The 22590-nt window shown below is 38.9% G+C and overlaps 1 protein-coding gene across 1 annotated transcript in view; it reads left to right on the top strand.

Annotated features, from left to right (window-relative positions):
* The window catches only part of LOC6043214 (hemicentin-2), a 106066-nt gene that overhangs the window by 52557 nt on the left and 30919 nt on the right, over positions 1–22590 (top strand). The gene's annotated exons all lie outside the window — the stretch shown is intronic.

Raw genomic sequence — 22590 nt, 5'->3', positions numbered from 1 at the left:
TAGAAAATCAAATACACTTTGTTTTGCCCCTTTTTGAACCTTATCAGAAATACAATTAATCAAAACATGTGTGTGCGCAAATTAAAATATTTTTGGTAAATGAACTTCATGTTATTGGTAAACATGTGGTATGATTTATTTAATGTGCTTGTGTTTAGTAAATTTCCTTATTCTGGGACAACTTTGGTCGTGATTTTGATTAAATTTCTCAATAGGCCAATGAATTTCAATTTGCAAGTCCAAATTTCACAATGTTGATGCAAATAGTATTATGTAATATTTGTTTCGCCTCCTGATTTTTGGGGGTATTTTTGAAAGCGGAAGACAAACAAAACAAATTTGGTCTAAAATTGAATTAATTGAATGGTGAAAATTGGTTATTCAAGAATACATGCCGACTAAACATATTTCACATTCTAAATTCAATGTATTGTTATCCAAACTATTAACAAAAATCTAAACTTTTATTCGAATTTCTATATTCAGTTTTAATTTACAAAATAAAGAGCGGATTCGGACTTCAGGAGGACTTAAACATTTGACATTTCATCCTTGTTTTCGATGATTTTCAAGCACGTGGTTTCAAGCTTTAGACATTTGAATTAGCGATCCCACTCTATAAAATTTTACATTCACCTAATTGTTATATTTTAGGAACATTCTACATCAAATGTCTTTGAATAACTCACTAAATAAATATTTCTCTTTATTCTCTCTCTCCTTCCAGGTTGGTACCCTTCACCACGACGACCCCATTCCCCAACAGACCCAAACTCGCCAAAATCACCCCAAATTAGTAAGTTAAATCGTCGTCGTCCGCCATTCTCACCCAAGAAAGAAAAAAATCACTTTCCCAAAAAGCTACAAACTTTCTCAACCCGCGCCTTTTGACAGCTCTCGCACCGTTTGACTTTTCGCGGTGACGTCCAGCTGAGACTCCAACCAGCCTCCCCAAATCGTAGCGTGGGGTGGGCAATTTTTTTCTATGATTTATTGCGCGCTGGCATGACGTGTATGACCCTTGACGAATTCCGCGTCAAAACTGCTTTTGTTTTGCTGAAGAGGGCAGAGAAAACGGCATATTTGACGCCAAGTGAAACAAAATGTTTTCCAAAATGCGTGAAGATCGATCGTTTGGTAGCTCTGAACATGCGTAACAAAACACGCGGTTGTTCCGAAAAACTGCGCGCTCGTTAAAAGCGATGATGAATGATCCGCGACGGATTGCCGGAGAAAACACAACTCAAAACGATCACGATGGCGTTCGACGCGGCCAAAACGGCCGCGTAATATTGGCAATCGCGGACTGAAATGGGAAAAAATAAACGAAGTTTTAGTTGCAAAAGGGTTAAATTGGTTGGTGAGAAAAGCCAAAAACAAAAGAGAGCGAGATTCGGTCGCATCGCGATCGCTGCGAGAGAGTGCATCGCATTAAGCGATCGATCACTCTCGCGCTCGCGTGAGAGTGAGAATGACAGCTCGCCGCGCAGAACACGCGGCAGCGATGGGAAACATCGCCATCTTCGCGTTATCTTATCGCTCGCGATGCATGCTGCGATGCACTCTCAACGTACTTTAACCCATTAGATCACGTAAAAATGGAAAGTTTTCACCTTAAGATTGTGATCGCCTGCCGCGTTTCAGTGGCGGGTACTTGAGGTCCCATTTACACGGCCATTCAAGAAAGCCTCAAAAGAAGTGGCCTTTCTCGCGTGATTGTGTCTCGCAGCTGATCACTTTGGGGCGCGGTGTTCGCGAGCGGTCACGAATTTGGAGCACCGGAGTCGTGATCCTGAAGAAAAAAGTGAGAGGAACTCGAGGAGTAATTGGCCGATACCGATCTGCCTCTTTATCGCGCGCGAGCTATCGCTCGTGAGCAAGACTTTTCACTTTTTTGTTCCCGAAAGTCAGGTTGGGTGAGGTTAAATGGCTTTTTGAGTGATGTAAAATGGCCTCCGCTACCATTTTTTTTTGTGGGGTAGTCCGGAACAATGAGAGCTGTGAATAATAAAACGAACGCAATTTGGGATTAGATTGCGAGCGCGAACCTCACTAATGTCTCTCTCTTTTTGGTGAGTTAATGCTCAAGCTCGTAATGAGAGTAATGTGGCGGCTAGTTGTCGACTAATCAGACGTCGATTCATCAGCGTGATGATGAATTTGAAAAATAAAAAAAACCTTCAGAGATAATATTATCAGATTTCTTTGCCTTTCGAACACATATGAGGGGCAGATGGTGTTCAACGCTTGACATTGGAGAACTTCAACCCAGATTGATGCGGGTTGAGGATAACTTCATTCAAGAAGCATTCAATAAAATATCTGATTTATTACTCCACACACAGGCACAATCTCAGATTGACTTGCGCCAAGAATGCGGTCGAGAAGTGAATTAATTATCGTGGTAATCGACTGCATGTTTGTGTGGTTTGAGGCGGTTGACTACTTGAAATCGAAATATTTGATGTTTCATTGCATCGGAAGGAGATCAAAGATAAATGTTATTTAATGTCATGTATGTGGGTTACTTAATTAAGTTTGAGATATTTTATTTAATGTTGCTCTCTTTGCCGTGACTTTATTCGAAGAAATTCTAAGAAGGTTCGATTCGAAAAGCTTTTAAGAATACGAACTAGAATTAAAAATAAATCATAACTGTGTGATAGTAAGAAAAATGCTTGCAAAGAATTAACAAAATTAAAACAAGATATTTTGAAAGTTCAGCAAATTTAAAGACATAATGAAGAAGATATTTCAAAAACTTTACTATTTTGATTAATTAAAACATTTCAAAAACATGAAAATAAGAAAACATGTATTTTCTTTTGAAAATTCTCAATTACCTTGAAAAAAAAAAAAATAGCATTTAAGGGTTTTTAATTTTGTTGTATGTCTAGTAGAAATTGTCTACGTTAATTGATAAAGAATATTTCTCAGAATTCTGACTGACAAAAAAGTCCAAATGATTTCTTAAAATTATGGGAAAAATGAAGATGAGGTCTTCATTTCTCATTTCCGTCGAAGTAGATTTCAAAGAGAAAATTTATATTTGAATCAAAATTTAAATCAAATTTTCAAAAATCATAAATTTTTAAACAATTAATTACCTACAAATTGTCATTTTCTCTACTAAACATAGTTTGAATCGGATTCTTTTGACAACTATTTACAAATAAATTTAGTTTTTCATTAACAAGTTTAATGGGTTATGGAACCAGGATTCAAACGGAGCACAAATAAGGTCGTTTATATTTCAAAATAAACTTAAATTTTAATTTTAGTTGATTTTTGTTGAAACATTTTTTTTGATAATGTAGTAAGTTTGAAAAGTTAGAAAATTCACAAATTATCGTTTCTCGAATACTCAAATTTTCATATTTTTCATTATGGACATAAAACGATCAAAAATTGCACAAATTTGTCCTAAATTTAAGACTAAGTGATAAATACGCATTTTTTTTTCAAAATTCTTTAATTCTCATAAATTGCAGTACATCAGCAGTTTCGAGTTAATTGCGAAAATTTTTGCTAAATACGGCATTTATTGAAAACACTTAATTTTTTCAATTTTTATACAGGTATTTAAAAACTTTGTATAGGTTTTCAGTACATTACAGTTTATTTTTAATACAGTATCGTTTTCAGACAATCCGTATTGAAATTTTATTAAAATTTTCATAGCTCAAACTACCCTTTGACGTAAAATTTTGTATAATTTTTCTCTGTACCTGAATTTAAAATGTGAAATACTATTTTTAATAAACAAAAGTAAGTTGTTTTTTTTTGTCTTTTTTTGATTTCGCGTCGTTTGAAACTCATATTGTAAATTAATAAAAATGTTGTCTTGAAATATTGATTCTCTGTTTTTTGTGAGTATTTTAAATTTGAAAAAAATCTAATTAAGTGAAATTTCATACAAAATTTTGCTTTGTTTTATGCCTATATTGTAATTTTCGTTAATTTTAGTATTTCAATCAAAAAACGGTATTTTGTGTTTTTTGGAGTTGAAACATTCTTCAATTGAAACTGGCTAAACAAACTTTTACTGAATTTGCGTAAAAACATACTTTTACTAAAATTTACTTTATTTGCAATTTGAGTATAAAAAAACGCAAAAAAAATGAAATTTCATTATTTAAATTTACAATAAAAAAAACAACACAAAAAACCTTTTTTTCAATCCCCAAAAATATATAGGTTTAAATTTTGCTTATTTTTTAAATCAAACACAGCAAAAACGTGTAGTAATCCAGCTGCGTGTAAAAGGCCAGGGTGTAAAATTAATGTTGCATTATTTTATGAAATTCTTTGTAATATTACACCCTGGAATAAGAAGTCCATCAGTATAAGAAACCTACATGACCGAAATGTCCAGCACATATATGCGTTTATCCTTTTCATTCTTCACCGGTCTGATGGCCGAGCGGGCTAAGGCGCCAGTCCTTACTGTTGGTTCTGGGTTTGAATCCCGTCGGTTGCAGTTTTTTTTTATGTGTTTACAAAAATTGTACATGCAACAATATTAAGTCACGGACGAGCGGACATGACACGGGGTTTCAAAAAGTGATGCAGGGTTTCTTTTTCTTCTTCTTGGCAAAAACCTGCGCAAGCGAGATCGCTTGTGTCAAAATCTTCACGCCACGTGGTTTAAAAGCACTATACTAATGCTAAATGTTTAAATTACTTATTGCATAAGACATTTTGAGAAATCATGCGTGATCGTGCAATGCTACTTCGACAACTTGAATATGGATGGTACAAGTGATAGTTTGCTTCGGAAATTTGAAGAAAAATTGTAGCTGGTGTCATGTCCGTTAATCCGTGATTAAGTGTCTTTTCTGACGAAGGTGATGTGCATGCTTTTGCATGCGATTTTACCATCGGATTTTTTTCTGTGATGTGAGCAATTCTCTACGAAATCGGTCTTTTTTCTTCAATTTTAATTTTTGTATTTTTTAATCCGACTGAAACTTTTTTGGTGCCTTCGGTATGCCCAAAGAAGCCATTTTGCATCATTAGTTTGTCCATATAATTTTCCATACAATTTCGCAGCTGTCCATACAAAAATGATGTATGAAAATTCAAAAATCTGTATCTTTTGAAGGAATTTTTTGATCGATTTGATGTCTTGGGCAAAGTTGTAGGTATGGATACGGACTACACTGGAAAATAATGATACACGGTAAAAAAATGGTGATTTTTTTATTTAACTTTTTATCACTAAAATTTGATTTGCAAAAAAACACTATTTTTAATTTTTTTTTTATTTTTTGATATGTTTTAGAGGACATAAAATGCCAACTTTTCAAAAATTTTCAGGTTGTGCAAAAAATCATTGACCGAGTTATGAATTTTTTAATCAATACTGATTTTTTCAAAAAATCGAAATATTGGTCGCAAAATTTTTTCAACTTCATTTTTCGATGTAAAATCAAATTTGCAATCAAAAAGTAAAAACGAAACTATTGGCACTACGCCCCCCGGGGCATGGCCTTCCTCTAACGTGGGATTTCTGCTCCAGCGCCTCTGACGAGACAGGAGAAACCGGGACCGACGTTTTACTTCACCATCCGATAGAAGCTCAGTGGATAAGGCGGGAATCGAACCCGCGTCTCATAGCATCATCGGGATCGGCAGCCGAAGCCGCTACCCCTGCGCCACGAGACCCACCCGAATCAAAAAGTACTTTAGTCAAATTTTGATAAAGTGCACCGTTTTCAAGTTAAATCCATATTTAGGTGACTTTTTTGAAAATAGTCGTAGTTTTTCATTTTTTTAAATAGTGCACATGTTTGCACACTTTTGAAAAAAATATTTTTGAAAAGCTGAGAAAATTTTCTATATTTTGCTTCTTTGGACTTTGTTGTTACGACCTTTATTTGCTGAGATATTGCAATGCAAAGGTTTAAAAACAGGAAAATTGATGTTTTTTTAAGTCTCACCAAAACAGCCCACCAATTTTTAATGTCGATATCTCAGCAACTAATGGTCCGATTTTCAATGTTAATATATGAAACATTTGTGAAATTTTCCGATCTTTTCGAAAACATTATTTTCAAAATTTTCAAATCAAGACTAACATTTTAAAAGGGCGTAATATTGAATGTTTGGCCCTTTTGAATGTTAGTCTTGATTTGAAAATTTTGAAAATAATGTTTTCGAAAAGATCGGAAAATTTCACAAATGTTTCATTTATTAACATTGAAAATCGGACCATTAGTTGCTGAGATATCGACATTAAAAAATGGTGGGCTGTTTGGGTGAGACTTAGAAAACATCAATTTTCCTGTTTTTAAACCTTTGCATTGCAATATCTCAGCAACTAAAGGTCGTATCAACAAAGTCCGAAGAAGCAAAATATAGAAATTTTTTTCAGCTTTTCAAAAATATTTTTTTCAAAAGTGTGCAAACATGTGCACTATTTAAAAAAAATGAAAAACTGCGACTATTTTCAAAAAAGTCACCTAAATATGGATTTGACTTGAAAACGGTGCACTTTATCAAAATTTTACTAAAGTACTTTTTGATTGCAAATTTGATTTTACATCGAAAAATGAAGTTGAAAAAATTTTGCGACCAATATTTCGATTTTTTGAAAAAATCAGTATTGATTAAAAAATTCATAAATCGGTCAATGATTTTTTGCACAACCATGAAATTTCTGAAAAGTTGGCATTTTATGTCCTCTAAAACATACCAAAAAATAAAAAAAAATAAAAATAGTGTTTTTTTGCAAATCAAATTTTAGTGATAAAAAGTTAAATAAAAAAATCACCATTTTTTTACCGTGTATCATTTGAATCCAGTGTAGTCCGTATCCATACTTACAACTTTGCCGAAGAAACCAGCTCGATCAAAAAATTCCTTCAAAAGATACAGATTTTTGAATTTTCATACATCATTTTTGTATGGACAGCTGCGAAATTTGTATGGAAAATTATATGGACAAACTAATGATGCAAAATGGCTTCTTTGGGCATACCGAAGGCACCAAAAAAGTTTCAGTCGGATTAAAAAATACAAAAAAAATCGAATGTCCGAAATCCTAGAGAACTGCTCATGTATTAAAATTTTGATTTGAATAAGTTCATGTTACATATTCACATTATATTTTAAATATCTTGATCTTTTCTTGCAAAAATACAAACTCTGATTCTTAACGAGATGCCAACAATGATTAAAATATTCAAATATTTGTAAATAACATTACAATAATTAAACCAGTGCGATCCTTTCCCCGTTGCATTCATCCCATTACTCTCAATCCACCAAGCACTTTCATTCACCCCATTCCAAAGGCTCTTCTGCATCAAAATCCTCTCCAAACCAACTGACGTTCGCCACTTCAATCGGAACTTGCTCCAGGAGCCGTGGCCACAATTCAACGTCACTAGCCACAGATCGCAAAGTATGACTCGCTCTTCGGAGTTGGTAAACCAAATCCAATCTCACTTTGAAATTTGGTGGTCCAAGAAGGAGAGTAGGGGAGGGGAGGGTGGCACGAACGCTGATTAATCAAATTGATTAGCATAATCAATAATGTGGGGGTGAACTTCACGCTGCCGAGAGATGAGAATCGCTGGCAAAGGAGAACACCGGAATCGAAATTATCAAATGAGTTTGCGTCGTTTTTTTTCAGCTTCAACGATGGCCATTCGAAACGAATCGCAAAAGAGAGCTTTTTTTTGCTGCTGCTCGAACTTTAAGCAAGATGGAATGGAATAAATATGGCAGTAAACAGAAATCATAATAACTCAAAGTACTTTCCGGTTTGCGCGCGCTGGAGATGGCCACATGTTCAGGGGTGAGGTTTGATTTCCGAGCGCGCTCGTGCCCAGAAGAGAAGAAGCATTTTATTTCTACCTTTTCAGACGATTGAAGTACACTCGTCTCTTTCACTGCGCAAATGGATGGGCGCTTGAGTTGTTTGGTTACATTGAATTGGGGGATGGGGGATTCCACTTCGTAAATGGTTCAAAACGGCATTCTAGTTGAGATGTAGTGGACCGATTAGGGAAACAACTTATTGAAAGATTGGATTCATCTTGTAGCAATTTATTGCAATCGCCTGCAGTTATGCAACTGAAGATCCGACTCTGACTCTGACTTCATTTCTGACTCTGAATGTGGTTCTGAATCTAAATCAGACATGACTCTGACTCTGACTCTGACTTTGACTTTGACTCTGACTCTGACTCTGACTCTGACTCTGACTCTGACTCTGACTCTGACTCTGACTCTGACTCTGACTCTGACTCTGACTCTGACTCTGACTCTGACTCTGACTCTGACTCTGACTCTGACTCTGACTCTGACTCTGACTCTGACTCTGACTCTGACTCTGACTCTGACTCTGACTCTGACTCTGACTCTGACTCTGACTCTGACTCTGACTCTGACCCTGACTCTGACTCTGACTCTGACTCTGACTCTGACTCTGACTCTGACTCTGACTCTGACTCTGACTTCGACTCTTAATCCAAATCTGATTCCAAATCTGACTCTGACTCTGACTCTGACGTTGATTCTGATTCTTACTCCAAATCTTACTCTGAGTCCGTTTTTTCGCCCATTGATGCATTGCTAAAGTATTCAAAACATTGATCTGCAACTGTGATATCTGGTGGGACAGCTCTCAACCCAAAACCAGATCGCAAGATCACAGCGTGAGACAACGCTACTGCTCTCACACATCACTGAAGCAACCTGCTCAACGTGGCAGGCTAAAAACGATCCATTTTAAAGAGTCTGCTAAGCAGATAGCTGATTACCTTTTCCTGCCCCATCTGACGTGTCCCATTTGAGTGGGACAACAACAGCAGATCCACTTCCTCCCCCTTCGATAGCCATCATTGGGGATTGATTGCACACTTTTTCTCGCAGCATCCTCGATGATCTGCGCGAGGAACCATAATTAATCGTCTTTTTTTAGGCAGTTTGATTCCCTTATTTAGACCTAATCAGCCAACCTATAGTTTCAAACGGGGGGAGGCCCCTGCGGACATTTGTTTATCCCACTCTCGGTGTCCCAAAAATATAGCTTTCCTCCACATGATTTCGTGAATAATAGACCTAGCTTTTGCAGCAGGCCGGGGGAAGGACGCTCGGAACAGGTCGGCCCCCCTTGTTTGATCTGTAATTAATTGCGAACGCCTCCGGCTGCTTCAGGCCGGCCGTCCCACCACCTCGCCGTATCAGTCGATTTATCTCCGAAAGACGCGGTTCGTCACCTTCTCAAAACAAGCTCCGGCCGGAAGACGACCAATTCTAAAGACAGTGAGGGAGAGCTTTTTTCCGCCTCCGTCTTCATCACTGCGCTCTCTATTGAAGTGTGGTGGGACGGACGGCACGTAATCACAGTGACGTCCTCGACGAGTCTTGGAGCGGAGGATGTGTCAAGCTAGTTCAGAAATCAAGTCAAAGAAGTAATTAATCTTGGCTCATTCTTCGGTTTTTAGGAGAGCTGGCTGCTGCTGCTGCTGAAGCTGAAGCTGGCAAATCCAGCATCTTTGTCGTCGTCGTTGAAATTGATGAGTTTCCATTCACTGATGAGATAGTGATCTGGGCGTCTGAGTTTCGTCGTCGTCGTCGTCGTCGTTTTTCCCTGAGATTTTCTGTTTTTGTTGTTTCTTAACCAGCCACATGAAATCTGATACTGGGAAAAAGTTGGAGGGAAATTTTGGATACACAGAAAATTGTGCAAATGATTTTAAACGTTTGTGTCCAAAGGTACCATTTTGTCCCACTAAACTTTCAGGGCCTTCAACATCACAAGATGTTTGAAAATTTCTCGCAAAATTTACACTACTTTTACTCACAGTGTAACCCATCGGAGCGCAGAAAGGCCTGGTGGTGGGACGGCCTCCAAAGTCCTAATTAAACCGCAAGCTTCAAAACGGCGCAGCAGGCTGAGACAACCGGAGGATGTGGCGAGGTGTGTGAATTTGAACGATTCCTGGAATCCGGATTGAAGGGAATGATGATTTTTATTGTGGTCCCCTCCTGCCCCGGCGTTCCCTCCCGCGGTAATGAAGTATGCCGTAATTAATTCTTTGGCTGGGACAGACGGAAGGGGTGCTGTGGTGTGTTATTAAAATCAAATTAAAGGGGCACATTGTTCGGAGGCAGTGACGTGGAGGGAATGGTTTCAATTGGTGCAATCATTAAAGTGGTGGTAATTTGTGGTGGAAAATAAGGGCAATCTGAGCTTTGAAGTTTGTAGAATTGCTTACCAATTTGTGTATTATTATTTTTTGTTTTTATCTTAAACAAATCTGAAGTTATGACCTGAACCCAACCTGAACCTGAAAATTTGTCTTCAAAACTATTTAAAAACTCACCACGGAAATTTTGAATTCACCACATGTTTACATGCATTTGACAGTTTGTCCACAGACAAAAAGATAGGAATTTGTACCAATAATTCTTCAACCACTCCTCATTAGAGCAATCGTGTTGTGAATGCATACAGTTTCAATCAACTATCAAATGCGTGCTAAATCTTGTGGGTAGTATAACTTTTCCCAAAATCTTGTTTATTCATAAAGGATGCTGACTAATACCTTATTAATTGGGGTCAAGATTCCCTCGAAAAATTTCCAATCACTCACCCTCCAAACCATCGTCATTCCCCAATGAAACGAAAGTGCAATCGCGCCGTTTAAGCCCGGCAATTCACAATGCTTAACGACCTTATCTACAAAGATGGTCAAAAGCCTCTCGGGCTCTCTCTCCCCCTCACCAAAACTAAGTGGTCTCGCCACTCCGAAATCAACCACCACAAGCCAGTGGCAGTAATAAACAATCGAAAAGACTATCATAAATTCCATTGTAAATTACGTGCATTTTTTATGCTGCTGCTCCCCACGACTGGACCACCCCCGTCCCACCAACACCCAAATCATGATGAAGCTGATGATGAGGAGCGGAGCGGGCGAAATAAGACGAGGCAGCGAAATAAATGGAGATAAGCGTACCGTATTTTTCACTTCTTCAACTCCGCTGCAGCAGCAGCGACGACGACGACCGCTGAAGTTGTGTTTATGAAAAACGAGCCAGAGTGAAATGGGAAAATAATTAAAAGATTACAATCTGATCCGAATAAATATTTCATTTTCGACGAGGTCGATTTTTTTTCTCTGGGTTGAGATTCTTGCAGTTTCGATTTTCGAGTTCAACGCGAGTTGTTATCTCGAAAGTTGATAGAACTCAAATGTGACGATTAAACCACTTTTGTTGGAACAGACGAGATGCTCAACAATCTGTTTGTCTGATCCCCCTTGTTTTTTTTTTCGAGAGTAGCTTGGCTAATCCGAACTTTGCAGCATCTTGTTAACAGTCAGTGCATTGACTTAACACATGGACTACCAAGCTTGAAGTATTGGTTCTCATTTGATTGCTTTGAGATTTCAAGATTTTAAAATCTATTCTTCATGTATCAGCTTAAAGATCCTACAACTCTACCAGATCAACTCGAATCAAGTTGCAGTGTTCGGCAAAGTTGTTTGAAATGGCTTAATCTACAAGCACATTGAATACTTGAAGATTTCATTGAAGTTCACAGAGTAAGTAAATTAGTGTCTTTTAATATAAAGACCATGAAAATCCCATGTTTTTTTTTCATACAGCAATGCTGTTGTTGGAATAGGACCTTGGAGCAAAATAAGGTGAATGAGCTACATTATACCTCTTCGAACTTTTTTGGGTTTAGTTGGATCGAGTTGCAATGTTCAACAAACACGTTCTCCAAGTGAAATATATGAAACAAAGTTATTCGTTTTGTCTTAATCTATACATATCTGGAATAAGACAAAATTTATAAGAATTTTGTCATCTTTGGTTGTGAGAAAATAAACAAGTGTCTTTTCGTATAAAAACTCAGAGGAACAACTTTTGAAAAAAAGCTCATTCAGGTATGAAACATTGAAGCAAACAGTCTGGTCAACCGTATAAATCTTGGATCAGTATTAACTGCATGTATCTGAGAAATTCTTCCACAATTCTTTCAGATTGAGTTGAATCGAGATACGATCTTCGACAAAGTTATTTGGAATTTAAAGATCTTCAAACAGGTTGATTTTGAAGAGATTCGATTGCATTGTACGGGTTCTACACAACAGATCGTAACTGAGTGTCTTTTCATATAAACACCATGGATTCCTAGAGGGATTGCTTCTCAACACTATTGCTTGTGGTCCTACAATGTACATGACCCCAAAATTCTTAGGATTTTAAGGATTCTAAAAATGAGGAAGTGTTCTGAGGAAGCGTTTAAAGCAAAACATGTAGAATCAATTCCTCACCTTGGCAGTCTAAGTGTCGAACCAGGGAAGAGACAACTTCTGGCAGCATGAAAACATAACAATGAAATAAATTTCCATTCATAATTAGCGCTTAGTTTCGTCGTCGTCGTCGACAAGACACAACGACTTGAACCAGATTACGGCCCGCGCGGCCACTTCGCCCCGGATTGGACTGTTTTTCCCCCCGCGTGATTCTTTTCTTTTTTTTCGGGGTCGTTAGCTAGCAACCCTGGACTAAAAATATGAACTTTTCTGGAAATCTTGGTCACCATCGTCGTCGCCGTAGCATAAAGTGGCGAGTTAAATACTACGAATTGTTTCAGCGCCCGGTGACAATTTATTGCCCGGCAATTACGGCGAAAGGGCTTGTACCTTCCTTGTACCCGTGAAGAAGAAGAAGAAGGGAAGAAGGGTTGGTTGCACGCGGAGGTGATTATCTTTATTAACCGCCCGGGAGTGTAATTAAAAATTCGAGCGCGAGATTATTCATCCGAGACCTGCCCGGACCAGCTTCAGCTGCAATTATTTTAACGATTTTTTTTTCGTCGTCGACGACGTCGTCGTCGTCGTCGTCTGCAATCAGAACCAAGAAGTCAGATGTAATTAGTGGGAGCTTCCAGAATTTTTCGTGCTCCTTCCCCCTTTGGGGAACTATCAACGGACTTTCGTCGGCGGCCACAGATAAGAGCCTTCTGGAGTGACCTCTGGGCCAACCTGCAAGAGGTACAAAAGAAGAGTGCACCGGAAGGGCCGGGATTGAAAATAAATTTGTTACGATTGTCCATTGAGCGGAACGGGAATCGAAATTGGAAAATTGTCTCCACTAGTTATACTTTCCGGCTTTTCTGAGGGAGAGTTGCACGAAAAAATAGCTACCCACGAGTGGTCCTGCAGATAGAGGAGCTACACTGAGTAGCAAAAAAGGAGACTTCGGAATGAAACCTATTGTTTTCTCTTCAATTGAACTACCGCCATCTAGATTCGAGTAGTCACAACTGAATAACAAGTTTTAAACCGACAAATTTCTCTAAATATTGAATAAATTGACAAAGTTCTACATCTGTTAAACTGTGATCTAAAATTGTTGATAATGTAAAAAAAATGATCTGTCAAACTCTTGTAAACAATCGACACCACAGACTAATCAGATGTGAAACTTCAAAACAAAACAAAAATCAAACCTGTTTTCGCTACAAAGTGTCTCTCCTGACCACGAGTGTGCGCCTGTTGAATAGCTTTTCCCGGTCATCTTTTCTTCGGCTTTCCACGCAAGCTGTGCCCCACCATTGGCGAAAATTAATTAAATTTATCAAAAAAGTTGAAAATTAATCTGCGCCAGCGTTCGTGGCTCCACGTGGTCTATTATCGAAAGAAGACCGCCCCTCCCTCACTTGAAGGAGGGGAGGGGGGGGGGGTGTTCGATTTGAGGCCGCCAAAGTTTGCGTGGGGGGAAAACCACATCTGGCAATGGCTGGGTCTTTCTTTTGATGTGGTGGCCACCACCGACGGTGTGCTTCTTTTCCGAGTGATAAGGTGAAGCTCAGGAAAGTTTGGGCTAGTTTTGATTTGCTAATTAATATGGATTGAACTGTATTTTGAGGCAGCAAAAGGTGGTTTTGAAGATCGTCGTGGGACAGTTATTGTTTTTGGAAAAGCTGAATCATAATTGCTCATGCTTAAATAAAATTGAGAAATGTTAAAAATAATAATGTTAAACTGTTTTCAGCATAACTATTTAATTTTAGAGTATTCAATTTGAATAAAACACTTTTAAATCAATCAATCAAACATCAATTTGAATGATTGGAACTCATCATGAATTCACCACAGCTTATTTACACACGTTTGACAGTTCTTGTTTTCTTGAAACTGTAAACAAGCTGAAATCCGAATATTTGTATGAAACTGGTCCACTGTCGATTGTTTATGATTTTTTATTGTTTTGATTCTTGAATATGAGCAGTTCTCTCAGATTTCGGTCATTCGATCTTTTTTTGTATTTTTTAATCCGACTGAAACTTTTTTGGTGTCTTCGGTATGCCCAAGAAAGCCATGATATGTTTGTCCATATAATTTTACATACAAATTTGGCAGCTGTCCATACAAAAATGATGTATGAAAATTCTAAAATCTGTATTTTTTGAAGGAATTTTTTGATCCATTTGATGTCTTCGGCAAAGTTGTAGATATAGATACGGATTACACTGAAAAAAATGATACACGGAATTTTTTTTAAGTGATTTTTTATTTAGCTTTTTGTCACTAAAATTTGATGTGCAAAAAAAATACTATTTTTATTTTTTTTTATTTTTTGATATGTTTTAGAGGACATCAAATGCCAAATTTTCAGAAATTTCCAGGTTGTACAAAAAATATTTGACCGAGTTATGAATTTTTGAATCAATACTTTTCATAAAATCAAAATATCTATCGCCAAAATTTTTCAACTTCATTTTTCGATGTGAAATCAAATTTGCAATCAAAAAGTACTGTAGTGAAATTGTGAGAAAGTGCAACGTTTTCAAGTTATAGCCATCTTTTTGGTAACTTGTTTTGAAAATAGTCACCGTTTTTTTTTAATTAGTGCACATGTTTGCCCACTTTCGAAAAAAATAATTTGGAAAGCTGAGAAAATTCTCCATATTTTGCTTTTTTGAATTTTGTTGATACGACCCTAAGTTGCTGAGATATTGCCATGCAAAGGTTTAAAAACATGAAAATTGATGTTTTCCAAGTCTCAACCAAACAACCTTCTAACGATATCTCAGTAACTATTGGTCCGATTTACAATGTTCAAACATGAAACATTCGTGAAATTTTCGAACTTTTCGATAAAAATATTTTCAAAATTTTTAAACCAAGACTAACATTTTAAAAGGGCGTAATATTGAATATTTGGCCCTTTTGAAATGTTAATCTTGATTTAAAATTTTGAAAATATTGTTTTCCAAGGGATCGGAAAATTTCACGAATGTTTCATGTTTCAACATTGTAAATCGGACCATGAGTTGCTGAGATATCGACGTTCGAAAATGGTGGGTTGTTTGGGTGAGACTTGGAAAACATAAATTTTCATGTTTTTAAACCTTTGCATGATAATATCTCAGCAACTAAGGTTCGTATCAACAAAGTTCAAAAAAGGAAAATATAGAGAATTTTCTCAGCTTTTTAATTTTTTTTTCAAAATTGGGCAAACATGTGCACTAATTTAAAAAAAATGAAAAACTGCGAATATTTTCAAAAAGTTACCAATAAATGGCTGTAACTTGAAAACGGTGCACTTTATCACAATTTCACTACAGTACTTTTTGTTGACAATTTGATTTCACATCGTAAAATGATGGTGAAAATTTTTTGCTACCAATATTTTGATTTTTTGAAAAAAATAGAATTGATTAAAAAATTCATAACTCTGTCAAATATACACAGTTCAACAAAAAATCAAATGTTTCTTGTTTCTGAGACGAGTATATGTGTTTCTAGTAGATTTTGCCTGCTGAATCCGAATCCGGGTCCAGAATTGCTCCAAATGGTCCCAATTTTGAGATACACCGGTTTGAAATGTTAGTTTAGGTCAAAATTTGCTACTTTGTCGACAATTTTACAAAAGAACTATTGAATAAACAACTAAACCAATACATGTATCTCAAAGTTTAAGTTTTCCCCTTTTTGAAACACCCCCGGTTTTTTTTTTAAATTTGATTGTTTCTACGCATATTTATAGCCATTTTAAAATAATATTATCAATTGGTTCTCATTCAAGTTTTTTTCCAAATTGCATGCAAGACAATTTCTGCTGGGATATCAATAAAAATCAAAAATGCTTTGCAGAACGCTAAATAAGTTTGTCTCGGCAATCTTATTGATCATTATTTATGTAATTTTGTCTGCTGAATCCATTCCCACCGTTAGATCTTTTCGAAAAGGTCAAGTTTTTGAGTAAAAATAGAATTTTCCATGATTTTTTTTCAAAACAAAATCTATTTTATGTTAAAGTATGACTCAGAGCTGACTAAAGGTCGATGTCTCGTTAGTCTAATTGATCATTTTTAATATATTTTTGTCTGCTGAATCCATTCTCATCATTATTTTTTGCACAACCTGGAAATTTCTGAAAAGTTGGCATTTAATGTCCTCTAAAACAGATCAAAAAATAAAAAAATAAAAATAGTGTTTTTTTGCACATCTAGTTTTAGTGACAAAGAGTTAAATAAAAAATCACCAATTTTTTTTACCGTGTATCATTTTTTTCAGTGTAATCCTTATCCATACCTTCAACTTTGCCGAATACAACAAATCGATCAAAAAATTCCTTCAAAAGATACAGATTTTTGAATTTTCATGCATCGTTTTTGTATGGAGAGCTGCCAAATTTGTATGGAAAATTATATGGGCAAACTAATGATGCAAAATGGCTTCTTTGGGCATACCGCAGGCACCAAAAAAGTTTCAGTTGGATTAAAAAATACAAAAATTAAAATTCTAAGAAAGACAGATTTCGTAAATAATTGCTCTATTATAATTGAAACAAAAATTACTGGATTCTTTGGATGTATACGACGCAAAACCTTCCGCAATCGACGCAAGACCCTCCACCTCGACACGTACCAAGAAATCCGTTCAGAGAGGTGTGTTTCTACCGATTAACCGTTCCGAGCCTGTTGCTTCAATGAACACAAGCAAAAAGCGCGCATCGCGAACCAATTTCGCGCCACGTGTGTGTTGCCACATTTCGTTACGGCATGGATAAACGGTTCCGACACTTGAAGACCGGACCGCCCGCCTACCCAACCCGACTTTGTTTCATCTCCAGCGTTGCGTTGCTCCAGAAAGTCCCGACTGGCTGAGCTATTCAGCGTTCGATTGACCGATTTCGGCTTCGTTTCGAGTGCGTCCATTGATTGGCCCATTTCGCCGATTCAATCGATCCCCTTGAAAACGTGGGGAAGCAACTTGCATAATGCCTTTTCCCTGCGAATACACTTTTATTTCCACTCGAGAGAGTGCCGACAACGCCGCAATTACAAAACATCCGCCCGGGATTGAACTGCTCTCGGGACGCGGGGGTGACCATTGTCGCGGAAAAGTCTCTCTCCGCGGCTGGATGTGCAACAAAGTTTTGCCCGTTGTGCTACTTCTTTTACTGGATACAATTCAAGTTGGTAACTCGAAACTTGTACAAAGCTTTTTCGCTTTCCCGGCGAACTTATTTACGCTGTTTTGTCGGGGAGAAGTGTAGGGTAAGTGTACCAATTGTTCAACTAGTGACTTGTTGTAGATGTTGAACATGAGTTTCATAAACGTTGCAAACAGTAGAGTCAAATAAGTTTGACAAATTTCTTAAATGGCTACGGATCTGCCCAAGTCAGAAAACTGAAAGTGAAATCAGACGTTTGCAACAAATTTGCAACATAATTGCAACATAATTGCAACATGTTTGCAACATCTTGCCTATTGTTCTCTCTGAGCTGTTCGCGAGTCAAAACTGACAAAGTTCAGCAGATTGTAACCAAAAATGGGTTCGGCCACTCCCTGGAACGCCTCAAATCTTCGGCTGCTGGTCGGAACTTCAACGCAGTGTTCATCTCCGCGCAAACACTTTCCGTCGTCACTTCATTTGCCGCCATTATATATTTCGCGCGCCACACTTTATTCTACACTGTGGCAGAAATAACGAGTTGAAGAAAAAAAAACACCCTCCGAACAACTAGGTCTCGTTAGTGCTGTTTATGGCAGCCATTATTCAGAATTGCATCGGCGCTGCTGGTCTCCCAAGAGTCGAGAAAAAAAGAAACGTTGTGCAGGAAGAATGTAGAACAGCAAAAACGCACACCACCCCCACCTCGGTGGGTACTTAAATCATAAGCTTTTGAGCTTGCAGCTGATGATGGAACAAAGAAGTTTGACGAAAAACGGCGGCGGCGGCGGCGGTTTGGCTTAAGACTCCAGGTTCATTACTGAGTTAAGATTTAATCTGGCGAAATTACGAAAAGTGTGCCTTTTTGGCCGCTTGAAGAAGGGCGCGGATTTTGCTGTCGTAAAGAACGGATTTGTGGTGAGCTAGGTGTGCTGTAAATTGGAAACTACACGTACAAGTGATTTTATGACCCACTAAGCGATGGAAGTAAACTTAAACTTTGAGTTCAAATTATTTAAAGCATTTTTTTTTCTTGCAAAAAGTACGAAAATATGGGCAACAAGATCCATTTCCGGAAGCGGACATCAATCTCTTCGTTCGCAACTCGACATGACAGCCCGAACCAGACGAAAAGTGAAAACTACCACAAGAAATCTGTCAAGGTCCGTAAAACTGCATTAACCAACTTCAGTCCAACGCGACTGACGAATGTGACACAGACGAAACAAAACAGCCATCCGACCCGCGCCCGGGAGAAAGTATCGCAATCGGAATTAATTTCCAACGGAAGCCGCAAATCCGATTCGTATCATTTAGTACGGTTGTCTCGGTCGACGTCGTGTGGCCAAGAAATAGGCCCCTCCATACGTGGAGAATTTGTGGCCGCTCGCGCAGGGGTCTCCAAAGGATTCCGTCACACACACGGACACGAACACAGAGCGAAAGAAACGGCACGGAATAATCTGATTTGTTACGAATTATCTTCATCACGAGCGGTTGGATTCGTGGAGCTGCAGCAGCATTCCCGGAAGCGCATTAGGGCAATCCATCTGTCTCGAAATTCCCTCTCGTCTCGATCGATCAGTGAAGGCGGCGTCCTCTGATTGAGTCATAATTTATGCACACACGTGGCTTGAATGTGGGGGGTGCGGGGTAGGTCCAAAGGCCCCGGACGAGATGCCTGGATAGGGTGGACTGTTTGGGATCGTTTGCGGTAGGATTCTGGAGCAATTTGATCTACAGGTATCCATTTAGGGGCGATGTAACTTTGTCGGATCAAGTCGGATCGTGTTGCGATGTTCGACAAATTTGTTCAAAATGTAAAAATCTCGAACCCTGTTTAATACGGAAAGATTTGATAGCATCGGAAAGATTCTAGGCAAGAGGGATTAAATTAGTGTCTTTTCATATAAATGCTCACACCGTTATATACTTGGGTAAACCCGGATCAAGTTGCAATATTCATCAACATAAATCTAGCTTGATGATGTTATTTTTTCATTTCTCGAGGAGTCTGTTTGAGCAAACCTAAATATGGCGATGTTCATACATTTGTCAAGGACCACCCTAACCATCCCTATGCATTCGTCTGAAGATTGAACAGGATTACACCATCGAATGCAACTCTCCTCCACACCCCAGATATCACGCATCAAGCCTCGAACATGATCATCAGTGGCCACAAATGGAGTGAAGTGGATGCAAGTATTGCCTTCAAAGTCTCGACCGGGGACCGACCGTTCCAGGGTCATACCCGCAACAAGACAGACTGCCTTGTTGGGTTATTTACGACGCGTTTACATGGACGCAAGGATTATTCATGTCTACGGAGTCTACATTATTCCAATTATAATAAAATCCAAAAAGTCGATACCTCAAACATTGGAGCCGTGTTGTAATTAATCCCATTTTCCAAAAAGAGTACTCTTCTCCTCGAGAGCAAAGTAAAATTTTGAAAAGAAATCCGCAAACAATCCGGTGCAGGACTAACGAACCGGCACTCCTCCGTAAAAGGCAGCTCCCACCACACGGAAGACAAACAGAGGCACACAACTGCAAATACCATTTACCAGCCGGCTGGAAGCTCTTTATTCGTTGGTTTTCCCCCCCAGCAGAGGAGAAAGGATTGCCTCTTCGCCCAGGACTCTAAATTGATTGCTCAAGATTATAATCAATCCCTCTCCTTTCGATGGAGCAGCACTTTTCTGCCTTTTTCCAGCTTCCAGCTCTCTTCCAATCGACGTTGAAGCGGAGTTCAGGGTGGGATTCCGGTCGGGACCGAACCCTGGCCGTCGGAACGCCAGTCCGGACCTGTCCCACAGACTCCCTCTCTCTTGGGGGCTTCTTCGAAAATCCATCCGAACAACGCCGTGCTCGTCCCTCTTTGTACTCTCCCAGTTAACATGTGTACCGAGTCGCAGGATGAAGAATTTATGTCGATACGTTTCAGTTTCTGGCCGGGTGCGCTTTCGAAGCCCGATTTGCATACAAGAGCAAGCAGTCGCAGATGAAGGACAACGGTAATTAATCATGATTTGAGCGCTAGAGTGCAGCATCGCATCCACACGAGCTTCCGGGATATCTTGACGTCGCAAATTGTGTCTCCCCTCGCGTAAAGATGTGCAGACGGGCTCGGAAAACCGTTAGAAGCGTAGTCTAGTTACTTGCATCGCTGCCATGCTCAGCTCTTGGCTAGGGGATTTGTCTTAATGCTTTCGCACGCACGCACGTTCTCACTGGGATGCTGCTGTGTAATGTTAGGTTACCGCTTGAATGAACTCGAATGGGGGGCTTGGAGAGTGAGGTTGTGTGGGGATCTCATCGAGCAAGTATAACCTTAAAATTTTCATCTGCTAATGACTGGGATTGGAAATTGTAAGCCTTGGAAAATATCAAAATAATTAGAATTTCAAACAGTATGTCCACACATCCTTCCTTCCCTGCAGATTCTGTGAAATATGATCCGTTTACAGAATCTTCTCGGCGAAAAACGTAACACAGTAGGGCTGGCCGCTTTGATTTGTGTTCTTTATTATTGGGTCTGTCCGAATGTATTGCAATTATTAATACTGCGTCAAAAAAAGTTCTTAATCTAATTTTAAGACTTTTCAGCATGCATTGATCGGACTGGCTGAGTCTGTGTTCGATTAGATTAGATTAGATTAGATAAGGTTAGATTATCTGTAGCTGCAAACTGCCTCCAGGAAATCACCCACCACGTGGGATTGATCACTGTTTGCGACATGCAGCTTGACCATCCGCTTGCTTAGATGCGACTGGTCGACTGACAGCTGCACGCTGTCATCGAGCACTTCCATGTTGTCACTGTGAGAGTGCAATAGACTCTCTCAACATAGACTGGCACGCTCTGTCGCGTATGCCCACACAGATTAGAGCCATGATTCCAATCAGATAAGTTGTGAAATAAAGATCAACAATGAAATTTTGAGTTTGCAGTCCAAAAACAATCTGCGCTAAGTTAAGATAATCACAAAACCTTCGTGTTCCACCAAGTTCTGCTTGTTCAATTACGCTCAAGTTGTTATCAATTCTTCAGTTGCCCTTCTTATCCCGGGAAAACAACTTTTCTGCGCAATTCCACCGCATAAAAACACACACAATTCCAGCAATTTCGCTTCTTCACCGCTTTTGCCCGTGCGACAAATTTGCCCTTTACGCTTGAACTGCTAACATCAACAACAACAACGCAATAAGTTAAAAACAACTTGTACTTTTGTGTGTTATGAGTCCGCCATCAATCCAATCATTACGCGGTGCGCGGCCATAAAACATGCTCCGAAAATTGCATCAAAATACCAAACAAACATAACCTGCAAACACGCGGAGGGCGCGCGAGGAGGGGTTAATGTAATTATGTTTTGATCATAATCGCAAGGTACACGTGCGGGCGCGCGCGCCATCTACGCGGAGTTCTAAGGAACCACGGCGTGGAAAAAGAAAACTTTGTTATAAAAATGAAAAATTGCATGACCTCCCCGCTGGTTGCAGCGCTCCTTACACTCTCTCACACAAGAAGACAATGAACTCGGCTGTGCAAATCTTGCATACAATAGAGAGCCCAGGTAAACAAGAAAAAGTCCAAGAAGACCACAGCAAAAAAAAAGAATGGCCTCTTCTGGTAACAGAACTTGTGTGGTGATGTGAGTGTGTGTGGGAGAGTACACGCGACTTGTTGTTTTTAAAATTCAATTGTTTGGCTCGACAACAAAAGGTACGGCAGCAACTCTTGAGAGGTCGGTACTCACACAAGTAACTTGCCAACAGACGTGAAATTCGATTGTTTTCCCTCGACTGACGCGAAGCCATCTGGTGGTGGGTACGGCAAACTCGCGAATTGCTGTTGAGCTGTCAAACGCATCAAGTTTTCGGTCTGTTTGTCTGTGGCACAACAATATTGTTCTAACCATGCTTTTGGTATGCCAAAAATACTAGAAAAACAAGTAGGCCTTACTGCCAAGCGGGTCCCTACCTTGCTCTAGTTGTAACGCCTACTTGTCCCCTGCGCTCGAATCTTCCACTTCATCAACGCCGAGCGTACGCCACCTACTTTGACTTTATCTTAACTTGGGAAATTTCTCTTGGCTTGTAGGCGACGACGACCGACGTCGTCGGACGCCCTGGGAACCGTAA

This window comes from Culex quinquefasciatus, chromosome 2, assembly GCF_015732765.1.
Source record: "Culex quinquefasciatus strain JHB chromosome 2, VPISU_Cqui_1.0_pri_paternal, whole genome shotgun sequence".
NCBI classification, from domain to species: domain Eukaryota; kingdom Metazoa; phylum Arthropoda; class Insecta; order Diptera; family Culicidae; genus Culex; species Culex quinquefasciatus.
This window is presented reverse-complemented; position numbering and strand designations above follow the sequence as displayed.